The sequence below is a fragment of the Heptranchias perlo genome, chromosome 36, assembly GCF_035084215.1.
Source record: "Heptranchias perlo isolate sHepPer1 chromosome 36, sHepPer1.hap1, whole genome shotgun sequence".
NCBI classification, from domain to species: domain Eukaryota; kingdom Metazoa; phylum Chordata; class Chondrichthyes; order Hexanchiformes; family Hexanchidae; genus Heptranchias; species Heptranchias perlo.
The window spans coordinates 7,609,412-7,629,115 of NC_090360.1; the positions used below are offsets into that span (position 1 = coordinate 7,609,412).

General features: G+C 44.7%; 1 long non-coding RNA gene across 5 annotated transcripts in view; it reads right to left on the bottom strand.

Moving 5' to 3' along the window:
- Positions 1–19,704, bottom strand: part of LOC137303949 (uncharacterized) — a 365,964-nt gene that overhangs the window by 133,321 nt on the left and 212,939 nt on the right. For all 5 annotated transcript variants that reach the window (XR_010958486.1, XR_010958485.1, XR_010958484.1 and 2 more), the window contains one exon: positions 14,969–15,017. This is a non-coding gene — a long non-coding RNA (uncharacterized lncRNA). The remainder of the gene's footprint in view (positions 1–14,968; positions 15,018–19,704) is intronic.

Consider the following 19,704-nt stretch of genomic DNA (forward strand, 5'->3'; position numbering starts at 1 on the left):
CTAGTATGAAATGTAGCGGTTTTGGAAGAAAGCAAATTTTGCCACTGCAGATGACACAGGAAGACTTGTGCGGTTTCTAAAGAGAATCTACCACAGAGGAAAAGGGATATCTCACAGTGATTTACAAGTCAGTAATCCAACCGAGGGCTTCGGAAGATGTCATTTGATCCCCTTCTTTTGGATTACTGGCACTAAGGCGAGCGGTATTACTTACAGTATACAGCAGAAAGGGAATTTTTGATTTAAAATAGGTTTGAATATTTCACGACAGTTCACTAAAATGGAGCTGCCTTGCATTTGCCGATGCACTCCTGATCGTGGGGTTCTGCGGGATGTCGTTGAGCCAGATCTCAGCGTTCCCACCATTAAACCCAGATCAATAATCCCGGAAACAGAAGCATTGACCCAGTTTTGTTGTGTGTCCGAGATCCTACTGCTGGGATAATGGAGCTGACTCATGGACACTCGTCTTTCAGAATCTGGACTAAACGAGCACCAGTATAAGGTCAGCGAGGGCAACAGTGGAGGTTCTACAATTGTCCTCATCACTCTGACCTAAGGAGAATTAATTTGGGGGGGGGGAGGGGGAACATTTGCTAATGTTCCTCATTCTACTTATTAAATCAGTGACCCATACTGGAAAGTGCGCTTGTGTAGATGTCAGGTGAGGATAGGATCAGGCTCTGGTGCCCCTTGATAATTATTGCTATTACCACCAAGTACTACTAACCACTAACTAGTATCACTAACTACTACAACCACTATAAACAACAGCTTGCAATTCTATAGCATCTTGAATGTAGGAAACCATTTCAAGGCGCAATGGAAATGGATGCCATGGCGAAGGAGGAGAGATCGGGAGTGGTGACCAAAAGCATGGTTGAAGATGTGGGTTCTCAGGAGGGCAGGTCGGCGACTCGCCTGCCCATACCTACCGTTTAGGGCCGGGGGTGAAGAGCGGGTGACGCGGGCAAGATTCTGGGTGACTTCCCGTGCCCCAGGAGCTGCATCGCGGCATAAGCTGCCCACTGCGGCCAAGAAGAGGAGAACAATCAGAGGGAAAACGGGAAATGGAGGCAGGAGAGGAGGGAAACAATGGTCAAATTGTTCCCGAACTCTTGTCGATTCAAACAAAAAGACACAAACCTGAGTGGTTTGCGGGCCTTTTCCCTTGTAGAGAGAGTGCAAGATCGCGCCATCATGCACAAACCTATTTTTCTTTAACGCAAGACTAATAAATCACAACTGGATTTAAAGGTCACTGGTGACAAATGAACATCTCAAAAAGTAGGCCGTGTGTCTATTATTTTTCCCATTCATTTGATTTATTTTGATTGATGAATTCATTATTGAGGTAATTGTATCTTAATTGCTTGCTGAGCGCAAAGGAAAATGAAGGAGCCACATCAGCGGGTGCTGAGCGAATGCAATTAATAGAACAGCTTCAGAGGGTCACAGACATTTATGGGTTAAATGCATCCATCATCTTTAATAACTGTAGGCATTATTCCTGCTCTTTTGTTAACATAGGGAAAGCATCGCCTGAATATAAATGCAAGGTCAAGCTATTCAGAAAACAAGTGCCTCCGCAATGACTTAACATCACTGCTTAAAAACAGTCCAAGTGCAGTTGTTCAGATCAAGGACGTCTCAGAAAATGCCAAGGTTACCTTATATATAGACCGGTATTAGTAACAGGCATTGAAATGGCAGACACCCGGGAAGGCAGGACAGGAGGGAACTTTGGGTGGGAATGGGTCAGGTCGGTGATGTTAGTGTGAATGCATATCACATTCCTCTCTCTGCTATTTTAATGCAGGTGATAACCCGTTTAAAAGTAAACCGATTACTGCTTCCGTTAGAACAGCGGGGAGATGGGATTTGATGAAGAGTTCGTACAAACTGCTCGCTGAGAGTAAAATTCTACCCTTCTGACAATCACCAAATACAAGTTCAATATGTGAAAAAGTATTAAATTATTCAACATATGTATTTAATTTTCTATGCTTCATCTGTTCCTACATAAGTCAAACACTGACAGCGTTAATGGAACATCATGACCAAGAGGATTTAGCAACACATTTGACATCCATCAGTAATAGAGAGAAAATTATTTGTCATAATAGAACGCCTTCACTTTATCCAAAGTAGTGCCTTGCTAATTTATATAAATGTCCTAATTAATTCAGCAGAGATGAGTACAAGATTCAAATGTGATTAATTCCTTTTAGAACCAAAGTTTAAAAAATATATTGTCCATAGATTGCCCCAAGATGGTGGTTAAGCGATTGATATTACAAGTGAGTGGCGCTATAGGCCCTTTCAGATAGCACTAAGAGTCAACTATTTTGTGGTGGACCAGAGTCACATTTAGGTCACACTGCATAGGGGCGGCAGGCAGCCTTCCCTAAAGGATGTCAGTGAACCAGATGGACGTTTCCAACAATCCACCAGCTTCAGTGGTCGTTTTTTCTGGTGCCAGCCCATAAATTACCAGAGTTACTAAATTCAATTTCACAACTTGTTCTGGTGGGATTTAAAACCAATGAGCCCTGGGCTGTTAATCCAGCAATTTAACCACTGCGCCATTTCCTGCTAATCACCAATCCACCAAAAAGTAGTTTCTTTAAAAAAAAAAGTTTAATGTTTTGCTTCTCAAAAGTTTACGGCAACTACTTGTAAACAAAGGAATGCATTAACAACAACCTAAAAACATCGCAGTAGGTATTACAGGTAGGGAATTGGACTCCTCACCTCAGGGTTGAAAGATTCAATTCCCCCCTTCTCAACCCCGTATGTAAAGAAAGACTTGCATTTATATAGCGCCTTTCACGACCTCAAACGTACGAAATTGGCAGGCAGGAAAAGATGGTCCATCAAGCCTGCCCCACACCATGTTGGCCGGAGCATCCTGACGAGACACTTCCTCCCTCCCTCCTCGCAACCCCCCCGCCCTCACCCCTACGCTTCGCAGCCAGAACCTCCCAAAGCACTTTACAGCCAATTGAGTTCATTTTGAAGTAAAGTCACTGCTGTAATGTAGGCAACGCAGCAGCCAATTTGCGCACAGCAAGATCCCACATACAGCAATGTGATGACGCACCCTTTCCAGCAGGAGTTACTTGGATAGCAATCAGACTAACCACGATTACACTCGAATTGAGTTCAGGATGTAGGTATTTACTTTGTGGCCTTAAAAGGCACAGGACAATTTAAACACACTTCCATATTAGCAGCAGACTAATAGTATGTGTGTCATGGTATAACACTCCTTTCGTTATAAAACAGGGCATCCTCTGACTGAGCTGAGTAACACCACCGGAGATCTGCTAGTGTAAAGATAGAGATACACAGCGATGCTGTTTTATGAAATAAAATGTAATTAACAATTGTTTCCCCACCGTCCCCGACCCCCCCCCCCCCTCAAGAGAATGAAACCATTTTTGAAACGGTAGGACAAGAATTTTTTTCCTGGTAATGTAATGGTTACGATACCAGACTCGCAACCCAGAGGTCGTGGGTTCAAATGCCAACAAGTTGTCAAATGGAATTCCATAAATCTGGTCATTTCTGGGCTGGCACTCAAAAAACTGACCATTGCAAGCGGCCCGATTGTCATTAAAAACCCCCGAAAGGTTCACTAACGTCCTTCTGGGAAGAGAATCTGCTGACCTTACCCAGTCTGGCTCACTCGTGACTCCAGCCCACACCACATGGTTGAATCTTAATTCACCCTGAAGTCACCAAAGCAAACCGCTTAATTTCAGGGCACCTTCGGGATGAGCAAAAAAAATGCAGTCTTGCCCACATCCAGAGATCAAGTTTTTTTTTAAAAAATGGTTAATTAAATGCAATTTTAATTCGGGGCAAGAATGTTTTAATACTGCTTACTCCTAAATCTGTAACTTTTCCTCGAAATGAATTTTTGACTGTCTTTACGTACGCATTAATTTGGCTCTTCCCACCCAGGTCTTTGCTGCCCTGTGAGTTGCTTTATGGGTTATCTGCTACATCAATGAGCCAGCAATTTTAGCATCTATTTTTAAATCTGGAACCTGCGACAAATTTTCAAAGCAATGAATTCTCTTGGGCTGTGATTTACATTTGAAAGAAAGTCAGTTCGGTGTTCAAAGCCTCATAAAAGGTGCCCAAAGGGTTAACATCAATCCAACCTGGTTTTAAGAAGTCACCAAAAAATATCCCACTTCAGGGGCACTTTATAGTGAAAAATTACTGTAATACAGATGTAACTGCCCATATCCTCAAAATCCTTTCCTGTGCTAAGAGAGGTGAGGGTGGAATTACCAGCTTTGGGTCACTCAATAACTTCTAAGGTCGCAATTGACAGTTCTGGTCTCCATAATATAGAAATGATATAGAGGCACTGGAGATGGTGCAAAAAAGATTCACAAGGATGATACCAGAACTATAAGGATGCACTTATCAGGAAAGGCTTGGAGCCCTTTACTCTAGAAAGGAGAAGGTTGAGGGGTGACCTAATAGAAGTCTTTAGAATTATGAAAGGGTTTGATTGGGTAGACGTAGAGAAGATGTTTCCACTTGTGGACGAGACCAAAACTAGAGGCCATAAATATGAGATAGTCACCAATAAATCCAATAGGGAATTCAGGAGAAATTTCTTTACTCAGAGAGTGTAAGAATGTGGAACTCGCTACCACATGGAGTAGTTGAGGCGAATAGCATCGATGTATTTAAGGGGAAGCTAGATAAACACATCAGGGAGAAAGGAATAGAAGGTTATGCTGATAGGGTGAGATGAAGAGGGGTGGAAGGAGGCTCGTGAGGAGCATAAACGCTGGCATAGACCAATTGGCCTGTGTCTGTGCTGTAGACTCTACGTAATTCTATGTAACTTACTGCTGTCTCCCCCACCCCCTGTTTAACCAGTCACTACATTTTTAATGTCATATTTGCAATTTTTTTTCCCCTGCTGAAACTGATATTTGTGTGCTTATTTATAAATTACACTCGAGACTTCACTTCATTACCTATTACTTGGAAGGTCAGAGGGTCTTACCAACATCAGGCCTGGAGCAAAAGTTAATACCTCACAAATAGGCACCACATTGGTCACATAAAACACCTACTGTGGAAGGTTAGCTAACGGGTTAGTTATTTTAACTAATAATTTCAAGGCTGCGTTAATGAAGCACAGATTCTGCAAAGGAACAGGAGACCCGGAAGTTAGTAAGATGATGATTAGACATGATGTGAAGCAGGGCTCTCAGTTCCCCACCCATCCCCCCTCCCATCGAGGATGCTCCACCCAGTGGCCTAACTGGGAACTCTCTTGGGATGTGATTTACATTTGAAAGAAAGTCAGTTCAGTGTTCAAAGCCTCATAAAAAGGTGCCCAAAGGGTTAACATCAATCCAACCTGGTTTTAACAAGACACCAAAAAATATCCCACTTCAGGGGCACTTTATAGTGAAAAATTACTGTAATACAGATGTAGCTGCCCATATCCTCAAATCCTTTCCCGTGCTAAGAGAGGTGAGGGTGGAATTACCAGCTTTGGGTCACTCAATAACTTCTAAGGTCGCAAAAATTGCACTGCACCTGACAGATTTGACAGTCTGCTATTGCTAAGGGAGAACAACATAATAACCGGGTCACTTGTACCACAGTTAGATTGGTTCTGCCTTTGGATTCCACATTGTTGCACTGACTGGGCCCTGGAAGCTGGCCATTTGCAGCACAGGCTATTCTCAGAACCAGCCAGTAGGTTTGAAACATTCTGCCATCCCCCCCGGACACCAACATTACTACAAGCCTGTGGTGGCTGAGATCACTGGTGCCCTTTTCTCATGCTCATCTTGGATGCTGTGCAGGCACTGGCAGGAGAATGGTGGCATTTGAAAAACACAATGTTAGTTCATATCCATGTACAGGCGGTACGAGCGCAGACGGTGTATACGCAGACGGTACGTGTGCAGACGGTGTATACGCAGACGGTACGAGTGCAGACGGTGTATACGCAGACGGTACGAGTGCAGACGGTGTATACGCAGACGGTACGAGTGCAGACGGTACATACACAGTGATTTTTTTTAAAACTTCTCTTCACAAATGCCCAATTCCTCCTACCCATCCCCATATGGGAAGTAATTCAGAGAGACTCTGCTGTGCCACAGTGGAAACCAGTCGAGAGGGGAAACGGGCAGCGGAAGCAGATACTGGTTTTCTTGGTGCGAGGATTCAGGATAGAATCCTGTGCACCCACTTTAGACACCCGTGTACTCGCCAAATGTGTTGTTTTGGAACAGAGATTGAGGCTCCATTCAAAAGAGAGGGGATTCTCCCAGTGTCTTGGCCAACATTCCTCCCTAAGCCAAACACTCTCTCGGTACGGCACTGAAGTGTCAGCCTAGCTTATCGGCTCAAGTCGGTGGAGCGAGGTTTGACCCTTTGACCTTCGGACTCAGAGCAGCGAGATGGTACATGAAGTGCTTTGAGCCGTTTGAGAGAGAAATGATAAGGCACTACAACAAACGTTAAGTCCTTTCTTTTTGTTATTTTGCAAATAGAGGATACACAGTGGAGAGCTGTGGGGCGGAGAATTTATTCCAGTCACAGGAAGCGATGATACCTCACGAGTAATGAAGCTTTTGAGGCCTTCCTCGCAAGTAGAATAAATTTTCTATTCAACTACTCCCCATCGAGTCTGAAAAGGAAACATGACTGCAGTGGGAGCACAATATAAATTCCGACTCCTGTCCCCTTTCAGGCCTTCCATCTAAGCTGTCTGCTGCCAGGTAGCAGAGAATTCGTCATTTTAATGATCACCCCGAGTCCTCCCGTGTGGAGATGACACATCAGGATCAGATGACACTGGTGCAGCATTCAGACAACAACCTAGAGATCAGCATCATTTTCATTCCAGGATTCCAATCCCGCACTGTCAATTATTCTCCAACTTGGTAACAGCCCAGTAGACAACAGCAAAGACCACTATACAGAGAGGGCAGCGTCGCATTTATACAGAAGTAACCGTTCTCAGAGTAAAGTTTATATGGTTTAATGATATATACTATACCTGTCCTATTAATGCTCCTCGAAGATTGACTTGCCCTGAGCTTGAAGTGGCAAGGATTCCTTTAATACTTCTTAGTAGGTCAAACTGAGTCGCCCTTCACTCTTGAAACTTAAAGTCAAAGGAACTGCAATGCACTTGGCTAAATCAAGAGTTTGCCCAGGCTGAATCAAGTCAAAGTTCAAAAGTCATTCACTGCTGGAAACAGCTGCTCTGAGCCCAGGGGAAGTGGTGGAAATTTTATATTTCACCCACACTAAGCAATTTTTTAAATATACGATTACTACAGCCGTCCGGGACTGCACAATTACGTCATAATGTGTATCGCGATGGTCGAATATCAATCCCCAGTTACCAGTCTCAGTTTACAGGCGGAGAAGCATTAATACAAAGTAAAAGAGTAAATAATAATCGTAGCGCGGGGCCATTGGTTTTGCTGGTGACTGAAGAGGTCAGATTCCAATTTTTATTACCTGGGATTGCAGGATCTTGAGGGGTATTTTGAGGATTGCATTCTCTAATTCCACCCGTTTATAATTAGGGCTACTGGTTTATTGCCAAATTCCACTTTTATCACGTGGGATTCAGACCAGTGTTTTGAAGATTGCACTCCACAATTCTGGGCATTTTTCTGTGCGAACCAGTGGCTTTGTTCACAGATGTTGCTTTCCATGAAGATATTTTGTTTTCGAAGATCATTATCTTAGGGGCTCGCACAGTGGATCAGCTGATTTAAGATCTATGAAAAAGGCATGAGCACTTTTCCTGTTCTTAAAACTTATGTTCTTAACACATTCATGCTCACCCTAGTGGTTCAACTAAACAAAAAGACGCGCCTTTATACAGCCTTTCACAACCTCGGGATGTCCCAAAGTGCTTTATAGCCAATTAAGTACTTTTGAAGTGTAGTCACTGTTGTAATGTAGGAAACACGGCAACCAATTTGCGCACAGCAAGATCCCACAAACAGCAATGAGATAATGATCAGATAATCTGTTTTAGTGATGCTCGTTGAGAGATAAATATTAGCCAGGACACCCGGGGAGAACTCCCCTGCTCTTTTCAAAATAGTGGCCGTGGGATCTTTTACGTCCACCTGAGAAGGCAGATGGGACCTCGGTTTAACATCTCATCCGAAAGACGGCACCTCCGACAGTGCAGCACTCCCTCAGTACTGCACTGGGAGTGTCAACCTAGATTTTTGTGCACAAGTCTCCGGGGTGGGCGGTGATGAGGGGTGGGGGGAGGGTTGAACCTTGGATGTTCCTTGTCTGCAGGGCCGAGATCCACATTTACCCATTAAACCACCGGGAAGCTTTGAAAGTTTTATTCAACGCTGAAAAGAAAACGTTTTTGTTTCTGTTCATCGCGGAGAGATGGAGAAAAAGAAAAGGGCGCTTGTAACCCACAGCGACCAGCCTCACTATGGGCTGGTTCTGGTCCAATTTTTTTTTTTAAAAAGTGGAAATCTGCTGCTATATGTAGCAGTTTTTCCTCATTGAAACCCTTCAGTCTCGAGCTCAGCTGTGCAACACAATGCTCCAACACATGCTGCTATAGTATAAGCTGGCAATACTGCAATCATGAATAGAAAGGAATGAATGGATGTTTAAGAAGGAGAATGCTGCGTAAATAAAGAAACCCAACCACCTAGTACTGCAGTGTTCAATAAACCCATCACTTATTCATCCTTTGTCCCAAAGTCTACGATAGCATTTCAACAGTGAGAAACATTCTTGATGGCGTTAATTAAAATTCAAATTTAATTTATTACATTTTGTGCAATTTATATAAGCCAGGCAGTCTCAGTTTAATGGTGTTTATAACAGGGAATGCTATACACACAGCTCTCTGGTAAGATAAGGGTTTTTTTTCCACCCTGAAAGGTACAGAGATAAGGGCATGCGATCAGATCGTTCACATTGACGTCAGCTGCAGCTCAGTGTGGGTGGCACTCTCGCCTCGGAGTGAGGAGGTCATCAGTTCAAGCCCCCACTCCACCGACACAAAATCTAGGCTGAACGAGCTCTGCACAGTCGGAGATGCCGCCTTTCGGATGAGACGTTAAACCCAGGTCTGCCCTCTCAGGTGAACGTAAAAGATCCCGTGGCCACTATTTCGAAGAAGAGCAGGGGAGTTCTCCCCGGTTTCCTGGCCAATATTTATCCCTTAACCAACATCACTAAAAACAGATTATCTGGTCATTATCACATAGCTGTTTGTGGGATCTTGCTGTGCGCAAATTGGCTGCTGCGTTTCCTACATTACAACCGTGGCTACACTTGAAAAAGTATTTCATTCGCTGTAAAGCGCTTTGGGACGTCCTGAGGATGTGATAGTCGCTACATAAATGCAAGTTTTCTCTTTTCTTTATCGGCCATTTTGGAACTTCTCTGTTCAAATACCGACACGTTCTCCAAGACCCCCCTCTAAATACTGACTCATTCCCGAGGACGACAACCACCCCCCCACCCCGGCACCCACCCCACTCGACCTAACTTCCAAGAGACTGTCTCGGCAACCCGAAGCAAAACACCGCGTCTGTCAAACCGGAGCAGAAATAATGTGCTAGCAAGAGTAAAAATACAGCTAAAGGGTGCAAACCTCTGCCCTCTGGCTTCATCATTACCGATCAAACGTATTATCTTCAACGAATGCTCGAAACCTGCCAGCTATACGAAGTGAACAGTTCACGTCCTCTGAACCATACATTCCAACCGAGAACAAGCTGATCAACAGTTTCAAAAACAAACCCTGACAACTCGAGGGCTACCTTGCCACGTCAAAACATTTAGTAGGCCCTAAGCTCTGGAATTCCCTCCCTCAACCTCTCTCTACTCCTTTAAGTCGCTCCTTAATATCTACCTCTTGGACCAAGCTTTTGGTCACCGTGTCCTAATCGTTCCTTATGTGGCTCGGTGTCAAATTTTGTCTGATGACGCTCCTGGGAAGCGCCCAGGAACATTTGCACCTGATCCCGTCATTTTCACGACGAGCGAGTTAGGTTAAAATTCCCCCCCCCCCCAGGAATTCTGTCACAAGGAAAGGAAATCTATCATCCATTAAGTTTGCCACACAAGTCCTTGTACCCCATGTTTGGGCATCACCGTTCTGTGACACACAGTCACGCCTGCAGCTGCGCACGTCTACCACTAGATGGAGCGTCATGTGCTCCCAGGAGCTGCAGGTCCCAGAAAGCGATACCTGCAACATCACTAATGGACACGGAGGAACATTCACTTTGTGCTAACTTTATGTGGAGACGCTTTGGTAATTTTTCTTTAAATCGGAGGGCGAGTGACCCGAGTGGTTCTCACGTCCTTCCTACCAGACAATTACAGAGCACTGTTACCAGTGGGCACAGGGAAGAAACTTTCGGTCTTCTCCCTCTACTAGTTCTACGTTGCAAGTAGTGGGACACATTGATGCAAAGGGGACATAACAGTGACAATTGGGGATTAAAAAAAAGCACCACTTTTGTTTAAAAGGATTGTACATCGGCTAATAGACACATTAGCGAGGTGCCTTAATGCTACAGGAGTATACCTAATGGTAGATGTACTTCTCCCTCAAACTGCCTGAGGTTAACCTTAAAATTAGAGCTAGGCCATTCAGGAGTGATGTCAGGAAGCACTTCTTCACACAAAGGGGAGTGGAAATCTGGAACTCTCTCCCTCAAAAAGCTGTTGAGGCTGGGGATCAATGGAAAATTTCAAAACTGAGATTGATAGATTTTTGTTAGGCGAGGGTATTGAGGGTTATGGAACCAAGGTGGGTAAATGGAGTTAAGATACAGATCAGCCGTGATCTAATTCAATGGTGAAACAGGTTCGAGGGGCTGAATGGCGCACTCCTGTTCCTATGTTCCCATCTCACAAAGTCTGCACTCTGGATATCCACGTTACACATTGGAGCCCAGGAACGCTACACCATATGGCTTCATGAGTGTAAAAACAATGCAAGAACACACAATCGTCACTCTTCTGATACAGGATTAAAAGCACTTCAAGATATAGATGATTTTTAAACGGCGAGATCAAATTTAGTCAGGTTTAACAATTGGGACAAGCATCCTTAAATTCATCGTCTTGCTGTCCATTTCACCTTCGATAACCAGTTCTTTACCCAAACACACTGAACAGCCATGGGGACCAAATTCGCACCCCAATACGCCAACATTTTCATGCACAAGTTCGAGCACGAATTCTTCACTGCACAGGATCTCCAACCAACGCTATACACCAGATACGTCAACGACATTTTCTTCCTATGGACCCACGGCAAAGAATCACTTTAGAGACTACACGATAACATCAACAAGTTCCATCCCACCATCAAACTCACCATGGACTACTCAGAATCGGTTTCTTTCTTGGACACACAAATCTCCATCAAAGACGGGCACCTCAGCACCTCACTCTACCGCAAGCCCACGGACAACCTCACGATGCTCCACTTTTTCAGCTTCCACCCTAACCACGTCAAAGAGGCCATCCCCTATGGACAGGCCCTACGAATACACAGGATCTGCTCAGACGAGGAGGAACGCGATGGACACCTACAGACGCTGAAAGACGCCCTCGTAAGAACGGGATATGACGCTCGACTCGTCGATCGACAGTTCCGACGGGCCACAGCGAAGAATCGCATAGACCTTCTGAGAAGACAAACACGGGACGCAACCAACAGAGTACCCTTCATCGTCCAGTACTTCCCCGGAGCGGAGAAACTACACCATGTTCTCCGCAGCCTTCAACATGTCATCGATGACGACGAACACCTCGCTAAGGCCATTCCCACGCCTCCACTACTCGCCTTCAAACAGCCACCCAACCTCAAACAGACCACCGTTCGCAGCAAATTACCCAGCTTTCAGGAGAACAGCGTCCACGACACCACACAACCCTGCCACGGTAACCTCTGCAAGACATGCCAGATCATCGACACGGATACCACCATCACACGAGAGGACACCACCCACCAGGTACACGGTTCATACTCCTGTGACTCGGCCAACGTTGTCTACCTCATATGTTGCAGGAAAGGATGCCCCGGAGCATGGTACATTGGCGAGACCATGCAGACACTGCGACAACGGATGAACGGACACCGCGCAACAATCGCCAGACAGGAGGGTTCCCTCCCAGTCGGGGAACACTTTAGCAGTCAAGGACATTCAGCCACCGATCTTCGGGTCAGCGTTCTCCAAGGCGGCCTTCGAGACACACGACAACGCAAAATCGTCGAGCAGAAGTTGATAGCCAAGTTCCGCACCCATGAGGACAGCCTCAACCGGGATCTTGGGTTCATGTCACGCTACACGTAACCCCACCAGCAAAAAGGGAAAAAAAAGTTATGTGTTTTAATATTCTCTCTCTCTCTCTCTGCCATTTGGGTCTCTTTCTTTCTGTCTGTGTAGTTGACACAATGTATATCCAGTGTACTGGGACGTGCTGTTCTCCGTGACTGGCCTGTTTGAACAACAACACCACCTTTTGATTGGTGTGATGCTGTCCCAGCCTAGTATAAGATATGCAATTTGAGAATCTTTCACTCATTCACCTGACGAAGGGGATAATCTCCGAAAGCTTGTGATTTTAAAATAAATTTGTTGGACTATAACCTGGTGTTGTAAGATTCCTTACATTTTGCAATATAGAGTTTCAGTTTATACGGTGTTTAATTCTGTTTTCGATCTTTCTTTGCGCCAGCAATGGTTCTCAGCGTGACATCCATTCCCATGGAGCTCCATGTCCTTAAGGCATTGTGAAGTTTACACACTGTGACACACTTACAGGGGAGAGTCACAGATACCCGAAAGTGATAGTCAGGCCAGGAATCTCGGCGAGGGGTTTGAATGAGGCTAAGCTGAAACTTGAACCCACAACAAGATTACAGACTTCAATTCACATTGGGGGTCCTCGTGATGTTTTGGAATACATCGCACGGAGTTTGCAAAAAGTTTCTTCTTCAGTTCTCTTGGGAGGTTTTGCTTATATAACTGACACCAACCGGCAGTGTGCTCTGTGAGATGGCCCACAGTGACAGATTAACTTGTAACTTCTGCAAATGATGAGCGGTTGATTACTGGGAAATATCACAGTCAGTATTTAGGGATACTTATAATCTGTGGTTGATTATAGGGAACTCCTATCCCCATTATAGATTACAATGATTTACTTTCACATTTTTCCTATGCCTAAGTAACACACTTTGTAATAAACAGTCCCAACAACCAACAGTGTGTGAAACAGAAGGATGTTACACCTTATTTTAAACAGCTGTTACGATTCAACAGAGGCTCAATAAAGCATATGTATTGTACATTTAATGGGATCCATAATTCAGACTTAAAGGTTATAGTATTCTGTCTGAAAACAGCTTTGTCGTGTAATAAGACCTTTTTTAACATTCAGTCCTATTACACACAATTGAAATGTCACATTTTGCGATTTAATAGGAATCTTAACCATATTTAGCAACAATTAAAATTAAACTCTCTCCCATCACCCTCCCTGAAGGTGTGTCGATTTCTTCGGTGAGACCCCCGGCAGCAGTACCTTGCCCTAATATTCACACATGAATCTAGACACTGATCATCAGTAGGCTACTTGAGGGGAAATCACAGCAGAGCCACGTCCCACCCCGGTCAGACATAGACACACACACACAGACACACACACACACACACTCAATTTCTAGCGGAGGTCACTAGACAGCTCTCAGAAATGGGACCCCCTATCCGCCCCTCCCTCCCTGACCAAGGAACACCGAGACCGACTGCCAGCACCAGTACCGCCAGCATCGGTATGACTGGTGAGAATCAGTTGAGACACTTCCACAAGAACGTCACTGCTTTAATTAGTCTGCTAGACGTTCTCCTTTCTCAAAGCGACTGGGGCAAATGCAGGCTGCTACTTTCAGGTTCAAAGTAGAAACTTGAAGATGAAAGAATGACTTGGATGAAAAAGAACCTACCCTTGAACAGTTATTGCCCGCAGCTCCTTTTCAAAGCTGAACAGGTGCCTCACACACTGAACTTGGCAAGTACCTTCCCTCACAACTCCAGGGAGCAAGTATACCTGATCAATCAGTTAATAAAATCATGCTCTGCCGTTACATGTTCAGTCTTGATGAAGAGTACCGACTTTCTTTTGCAGCGAGTGCAATGCCGACAGCTATGGATAGAACAATGGCTGTGCCACCATGACAGTGGAGCAAGGACTTATATTGCGTGGTCGGATGGGAAACTTGTGCCAGAATAAGAGGATGCCTTTGTTCATCATCTGCCTAAGGCAAGATCCAAGTTTCTCACTAACATTATGGTTGCCAACTCTGGTTGGACGTATTCCTGGAGGTTTCATCACATGATCTCCTGCCGCCAACTGCCCCAACCCCACACTTCCACCATTGGTCGCCCGACATGTCCATCCTCGCTGCGCCCTGCCTTCCCACGGCCAATCGGAAAGCGAATAGACTCTTCATTCCCCGATTGGATCATTGGCCTTTACTCCCAATGCAGATATTTTATTACTAAATAATGTAAAAACAATCTTTTCACGCCCCTATGATTTTTCTCCTGGGTGTTGCTCGCAGCAGCGTCCTGGAGATTAATCTTTAATTCCTGTAGACTCCAGGGCAATCCTGGAGAGTTGGCAACTCTAACCAACATGTCAATGATCACTTAAAATCTGTCTGCTGTTGTATATTCTTTTGTAATAAATAAGTCCATTAAGTTGTAGCTTTATTATTACATGATTTGGAAGCTTTGCCCAAGAAATTTCTCTGGCACGCCCTTACACGGTTAAAATACAACGAAACTCAACAGCAACTCAAGACAGAAATTGAAACCACAGTCATGGGTATCCATGTTTGTTTTATGGGGCTGCAAATGTAAAAAGTCTCATTACTTACAGTAAACTCTGCTTTCTGCACAAACTTTCTTCTCCTTTATTTTGATTACCTGCAGGACAAGGAAAACAAAACTTTAAAACCAGAATTGGGCACTGAATCTCCCTGTAGTCCCTAGAGATTACCACAGACCACAGACTAGAGCTCTGCCTCCCCAATCACATACTTCTAAGGCCTGTGTATCTGATTGGCAGCATGTAATGCTCGTTGCCTCTGGGTAGGACCCTTCCTGTATCAGAACTGTGCTTCCGGTACCTTCCGAGACTTCTGCCAAGAAACCTTCACCCCAGAACATGCATCAGTCCACGGCCTGTGGGACATCAAACAGCCTGTGACCTTACTATTAGCAGAAGGGTTGACTTCAGCAAAAGATAATAGCAATTGGGACTATATGGAGGACTCTCTAGAATCAAGAGATACTTGACAGCATTTGGCAAGAATTGGCTGTCTCCTTGTAAGTTTGGTTTTGTTGACTTCAGTAGCTGTAAGCAGATTCAGGTGGTGTTTATAAACACTCTAGCTGGCTTATATTTTGTTAAATTAAATGCAAACAGTGTTGTTTGCCAACACTAGCATTCGGATTGTATGATTGCAATCTCATGTTGCTTAAGGAATTTAGCCACTTCCCTACAGCTAACTGCAAGAAACCAAGAAATCAGTCAATGCAAGATGGTCCAAAATTAAGCAGGCTTTGATTCACTTTAATTCATATACTTGAGCTCATCCAAAACCCTGCTGCCCGTATCCTAGCTCACACCAAGTCACGTTCACCCATGTGCTCGCTGACCCACATTGGCTCCCGGTCCGGCAAAGTCTCGATTTTAAAATTCTCATCCTTGTTTTCAAATCCCTCCAAAGCCTCACCCCTTCCTATTTCTGTAACCTCCTCCAGCCCTACAACCTTCCGCGATCTCTGCGCTCCTCCAATTCTGGCATCTTGCGCATCCCCGATTTTCATCGCTCCACCATTGGCGGCCGTGCCTTCAGCTGCCTATGCCCGAAGCTCTGAAATTCCCTCCCTAAACCTCTCCGCCTTTAAGACACTCCTTAAACCCTACCTCTTTGACCAAGCTTTTGGTCACCTGTCCTAATATCTCCTTACATGGCTGAGTGTCAAATTTTGTTTGATAATTGCTCCTGTGAAGCACCTTGGGATGTTTTATTACGTTAAAGGCGCTATATAAATGCAAGTTGTTGTTGTTGTCTAATTTCTGCAATGGCAAACACGATGCTCATTATTCCCTTTTATCCTGAGTGAAACACACGCACACTAAGAGATTTACCTACAAAAACTTATCAGGTCATTATCACATTGCTGTTTGTGGGACCTTGCTGTGCACATATTGGTTGCTGGGTTTCCTACAGTACAAAAGTACTTCATTGGCTGTAAAGCGCTTTGGGATGTCCTGAGGTCATGAAAGGCGCTATAGAAATGCAAGTCCTTTCTGTCTTTTTTCTTTACCCTCTTACTAACAGTTAACAGTAAATCACACAATTGTACCAAGAGTGGTTTGCCGATGTAAAAAGCTGTCAGCAAGTGAGCACCAATAAATCCTGTAGGTCCTTTGCTAACACTGAAGGCTGGAGTAGTATTTCTGCACTGAATCAACAATTTAACACAGTTTTGATTCTTGATTCCCAGATTAATGGAATCTTCTACGGTGCCTCCAGTTTAATGAGGGTTGCTAGATTTTGCAGCTCTTTCACAGACAGAAAGTGCATCACTTGAGACTAGGGTTGCCAATCCTCCAGGATTGTCCTGGAGTCTCCAGGAATTGAAGATTGATCTTCAGGACACTGCTGCAAGCAGCTCTGGAGAAAAATCATCTGGGCATTAAAAAAAAATTGTGCATGCATTTTTTAAATCTACTTTGAACACTTTCGCTTATTAGCTATAAAAAAAACATTGGAGATGGGAAAAAGGGCTGTTTGACTGAAGTTGAGAATCAGTCAGGTGATGAAGAGTCTGTTTGCTTCTAAATTGGCGTGGGAAGGCAGTGTGCGTTGGAGGGATGGACGTGTTGGTAGACCAATGGTGGAGGCGGGGCAGTGGGAGAAGGGAGGTCCATGTGATGAAACCTCCAGGAATACGCCCAACCAGAGCTGGCAACCTTAAGTGAAAGCTGAAACGGTATTTTAAATTTCAAGAGATTTAAATATTACAAGCGCAGTGTTATGCGCCAGCAAAACCTGTCAATCCAAAGGTTTCGGGGACTGCTTCTCATTTCTCTACTGGCATGATGTACAAGAGCAAGTTGCACAGAAGGACAAAATGTCAAGAACCTGAAGGTACAAGGAGTGAATGGTGACGTTACTACGGCAGTCCTCACATAGCTGTCCCGTGATTCCCCTGAAGATTTTATTACAAAAGTACACAGTAATATCATACTTGCTGGCTCTGCTAAACAAGTGTCTCTATAACATTTTTTTCCCCTCATGACCCATTTCAAAAGCAGCAAAATTCACACTATGGGTTTCTGAAAATATGATACACTTTATTTTTCCAACAGAAGGGGAGAGAACAGCCTTCATACCAACCAGTCTCCTTGAAAACTCTCACAGTGCTGAGAATAAATGATATGATGACGCCAAACGATGACCCTTCTCACCCCCTCAACCAAATAAAGGCGCCAACAGATCTGATACGTGGAGTAAAAAAAATCTCGTGTCTTGGTTTAATTCAGCAGCTAAGATTACATAAAGTTGCCTAATCCATTCATAAGAAAAAAATATAGAAAAGTACAGCTGCTGCATAAACCAATCCCACTAATGTGAAACCATAAGGTACAGTAGTGGCACATCCAAAACGCTCAAATCTACACTATGAAGTACTTTCTAACAGATGTACTAAAATGCACCCTGGTTACACACAGAACCACAGAATCTTACAGCACAGGAGGAGGCCATTCAGCCCATCGTGCCTGTGCCGGCTCTTTGAAAGAGCTATCTAATTAGTCCCGCTACCCTGATCTTTCCCCAAAGCCCTGCAGTTTTCTCCCTTCCAAGTATGTATCCAACAGCCTTTTGAAAGTTGCTATTGAAACTACTTCCACCACCCACTCACGCAGTGCACAGAAGGACAAAATGTTATCAAAAGGTTAAGAACTTGGAGGTACAAGGAGTGAATGGTGACATTACTATGACAGATCATACAGTAGATGATCCACTATTGCCCACAGATTAGATCCTACACACTCAATTGGGCTTCCCACTCAAGATGTACAAATTGTACAAAAATATTTTTGAGACCCCGTTGTGTTTGGTTGTAGTTTCTCGAAGGGTTTAACCAGTGACTCGCAGAGCCGCACACAGCAGAGAAGCCCAGGTTTGATCAGCGGCCTGTGCCAAGGCGGCTGATGGTCATCCAAGGCGCTGCTCAGGCGTCTACAAGCGGCCGCAGTGTCCGTGGGCTTAGGAACATGAAGAGCATCCAGGCCTCCCCACGCCCGCTGGGCTGTTCAACATTCAAATGTGCACATTTACACCTGTGATTCCACCCCCACCCCCCCCCACTCCCCAACCCAGCGGTGAAACAACCCGCCGACACTAGTGAGGCTCAACGCCTGAATAATGGCCACGGGGGGGGGGGGGGGGCGGGGAGAGAGATACCAACGGGCATCTACTACTTGTCAAACCTTGGCCCAGCCAGGAATGGGGAAGGCGGGGGATGCAGGTAAATGGGGGAAGGGAAAAACAAAACAAGATATGGATGACTGCTGGCTTATATTTACAATGGGGCATTTTAGGACAATATGAGGGGTCCCTACATGGTCTGTACTCCCCAAAAGTCTCTCCCTCAAAAATCTGTTGGGGCTGGGTGGGGGTCAATTGAAAATTTCAAAACTGAGATTGATGGATTTTTGTTGGGCAAGGGTAGTAAGGGTTGCAGAACAGGCTCGAGGGGCTGAATGGTCTACTCCTGTTCCTGTGTACTTAACAGGTAGAAAGATGTTGGACCCATTCTCTTCAATGAACAACATGTCAGTACTTCCAACTGGTTGAGTTGAAGGCGTTATTGACAGTGGTGAGGGCGACACTGGACATTTATTGCAAAGTCACACATCCTAAAAGGATGCTGTCATCGAGTTGAAGTGCTTTACAAGGCACTCGCCTAGTTTGTCAGTAACGGATATCATGCTGATACAATTGACAGTGACCGTATCTTTGCACTATCAAATGGTCCTTCTCCCCTTAGCTACTTCCACCTAAACAGTCCGGTCAGCCCTACTGAAGTTAAACTTCGGCATTCAGCTTTGTACCCTTGCAGTTGTACTTCAGTCTAAATTGTCCGATTGGTGTAATTTTAAACATACTACTACTACAACAACAACTTGCATTTATAAAGCACCTGTAACGTAGTAAAACGTCCCAAGGCGCTTCACAGGAGTGTTATCAGACAAAATCTGACATCGAGCCACATAAGGAGATATTAGGACAGATGACCAAAAGCTTGGTCAAAGAGGTAGGTTTTAAGGAGTGTCTTAAAGGGGGAGAGGGGCAGAGAGAGAGGTGGAGAAGTTTAGGGAGGGAATTCCAGAACTTAGGGCCTAGGCAGCTGAAGGCACGGCTGCCAATGGTGGAAAATTGGGGATGCGCCAGAATTGGAGGAGCGCAAAGATCGCAGAGGGTCAGAGGAGGTTACAGAGATAGGGAGGGGCGAGGCCATGGAGGGATTTGAAAACAAGGATAAGAATTTTAAAATTGAGGCGTTGCCGGACTGGAAGCCAATGTCGGTCAGC